Source organism: Triticum aestivum, chromosome 3B (genome assembly GCF_018294505.1).
Source record: "Triticum aestivum cultivar Chinese Spring chromosome 3B, IWGSC CS RefSeq v2.1, whole genome shotgun sequence".
Lineage (NCBI taxonomy): Eukaryota > Viridiplantae > Streptophyta > Magnoliopsida > Poales > Poaceae > Triticum > Triticum aestivum.
In genome coordinates, this window is record NC_057801.1 from 404,077,451 (window position 1) to 404,080,881 (window position 3,431).

The following is a 3,431-nucleotide window of genomic DNA, read 5'->3' on the forward strand; positions in this document are numbered from 1 at the left end:
GAGTGACAAATCCCAGTCTCGATCCGCATAAAACAATAGATACTTTCGGAGATACCTGTAGTGCACCTTTATAGTCACCCAGTTACGTTGTGACGTTTGATACACCCAAAGCACTCCTACGGTATCCAGGAGTTACACGCTCTCATGGTCAAAGGAAGAGATACTTGACATTGGCAAAGCTCTAGCAAACGAACTACACGATCTTTGTGCTAGGCTTAGGATTGGGTCTTGTCCATCACATCATTCTCCTAATGATGTGATCCCGTTATCAACGACATCCAATGTCCATAGCCAGGAAACCATGACTATCTGTTGATCACAACGAGCTAGTCAACTAGAGGCTCACTAGGGACATATTGTGGTCTATGTATTCACACGTGTATTATGATTTCCGGATAATACAGTTATAGCATGAATAAAAGACAATTATCATGAACAAGGAAATATAATAATAATACTTTTATTATTGCCTCTAGGGCATATTTCCAACACCTAGGCCCCTCGTCCTCTCCGGATGGGGCGGCCCTTTCCTCTTCCTCCTCCCCTTCGGGGGAGGAGTGTGCCTCGTCTTCTTCGGACGAGGTGTCCGGTACGACCTTACGCCGGAGACCCTTCCTGGTCCCCGGGGCCTTCTTTTCGGCCTTCTTTTCCGGTGCCTTGTAGGGCGCCGAGACTAGCATCTCTGTCAGGAGAGCATCTGTTGGACCTTCTGGCAGTGGAGCCGGACAGTCAATCCGGTCCGCCTTCTCCACATACTCCTGATCAAATGCACACAATGACTTAAGATTCCCCCATGAGTACATTGGGAAAAACTGCATCCGGTGGTAGTCAGAAAACTTACCGGACAGGGGAGCCGCATGGCATGAAGTCCTTGGTCCTCGAAGGTGGGAGGAGGTATTTCGGAGGCCTTGAATAGCGCCTTCCATGCGCCCTTGTGTGTCATGCCGTAGAGCTTTTGAAGCGTCTGGTGTTCGGCCGGGACGAACTCCCACAGATTAAAAGCTCGCCTTTGGCACGGAAGAATTCGGCGGACTAGCATGACCTGGACCATGTTGACTAGCTTGATTTTCTTGTCCTTCATATTCTTGAAACAGTTTTGAAGTAAGGTCAGCTCCGCAGGCTCTCCCCAGGCCAGGCCCTTCTTTTCCTAGGAGATGAGCCACATGGGAATTCCAGATCCAAATTTGGGGGCCTCCGCCCAGTTGGCGTCGCGCGGCTCGGTGATGTAGAACCACCCCGACTGCCACCGTTTCACGGTCTCCGTGAAAGAGCCGTCAAGCCAGGTGACATTGGGCATCTTGCCCACCATGGCGCCTCCGCACTCCGCTTGCTGGCCGCTCACGATCATCGGCTTCACGCAAAATATTCGTAGCCACAAGCCGAAGTGAGGCTTGATGCGGAGGAAGACCTCACACACGACGATAAACGCCGAGATGTTGAGGATGAAATTTGGGGCTAGATCATGGAAATCTAGCCCGTAGTAGAACATGAACCCGCGGACGAAGGGATGAAGTGGAAACCCTAGTCCACGTACAAAGTGGGTGAGAAACACGACCCTCTCGTGGGGTTCCGGAGTTGGAACGATCTGCCCTTCGTCCGGTAGCCGGTGCGCGATATCTGCAGCCAAATATCCGGCCGCCCGGAGCTTCGCAATATGCTCCTCCTTCACGGTGGAGGCCACCCACTTGCCTCCTGCTCCGGACATGTTTGGCTATGTGGAGAAAGCGTGAGCTAGGGCGCTGGAGCTCGAGGGTGTGAGAATGGATAAGCAAAGGAGGAGGAAGGCGTGGGTGAAAATGGGGAATCCTTATCCCTTTATAGAGGCGACAAGAATGGTGCGCCTCCCCAGTTTCCTGTTGAGAATCGCTTATTTCCCAAGCGCCACGATTGATGGCGCGGCTGGGTTACCCATACCCGTATTGATGGGAATCCCGTGATAAGGGGACATGATCTCTGCTTTGACAAGACGTGCCGAGGAAACCACCTCGCAATATGCGCTAGGGCTGATTGTGGGAAAACGGTTCGAATAATGACCCAACCATAGTGTCGTGTCACATTGTCTAAAGTTGTCAGCAAATTACATTTGTGAAATATCATTCCCTCTACGGTGGTATGTGAAGATCATCTTGCAGATCCGGACACGGTTTAAGTGTTCGATAATTACTTTGGAGTATTCGGAGATGGAACCCGCCTTGCAATGCCGAAGACAAAACTGCGCGCCGGACTCATCGTCATTGAAGCCTGGTTCAGGGGCTACTAAGGGAGTCCTGGATTAGGGGGTATCCGGACAGCCGGACTATATACTTTGGCCGGACTGTTGGACCATGAAGATACAAGACTCAAGACTTCGTCCCGTGTCCGGATGGGACTCTCCTTTGCGTGGAAGACAAGCTTGACGATCCGAATATTATATTTCCTTCTTTGTAACCGACTCCATGTAAACCCTAGCCCTCTCCGGTGTCTATATAAACCGGAGAGTTTAGTCCTTAGAGGCAATCATAATCATCATAGGCTAGCTTCTAGGGTTTAGCCTCTACGATCTCGTGGTAGATCAACTCTTGTAATACCCATATCATCAATATCAATTAAGCAGGAAGTAGGGTTTAACCTCTATCGAGAGGGCCCGAACCTGGATAAAACATCGTGTCCCTTGCCTCCTGTTACCATTAGCCTTAGACGCACAGATCGGGACCCCCTACCCGAGATCCGCTGGTTTTGACACCGACAGCCACCTGGGAGCGAGAGGAAGATCTGTTGAAGGACCACCCTCACCTATTTTCTAGCCAACCCGAATCTCGAGGGCGAGATTCATCTTAAGGGGGGTAGGTTTGTAACATCCCAAAATTTCATTTCGAATGTTATACATAGATCATCATTTGTATATCATATTTTATTGCATTTTGGCTCGATCCTAGAAATTCTACGCAACTCAAGGACCCACGGAGAGAGTTGGGGATTTCGTTATTTTCATATTTGAGTTTTCTCAAATTTTGAAAATAGGATCATTTGATTTTATTTATTTTATCTTCAATTATTTCTATTATAAAAATAAGAGAGAGGGAATAAAATAACTTTCCCAAAATAAAGAAATATTGAGGATTTGATAATAAAATCAAATAAGATTTTTATTTTGGAGTTTATTGTTATTTTATTTGAATTTAGAAAAAATGCACTTTTTTCAAAATTGCATTTAGGCCCCAAACAAATGTTCATCTTGTTCGGCTTGATTTTAGAAGTCGGGAAAAATTTATTTCGGGATTTTTGGAGTCCGTTTAGTATTTCTTTTATTCATTTTTTTGCGCGAAAGTATTAGAAAAACGAACTGACTCGGGCCGCCGTGGGCGACCCGGACTCCTTTCCGCCCAGGCTTTATAAGCCGCCGACCCCGCCAGCCAACCCCGCCGCCAACCCTAACCCTAGCCCGCGCCGGC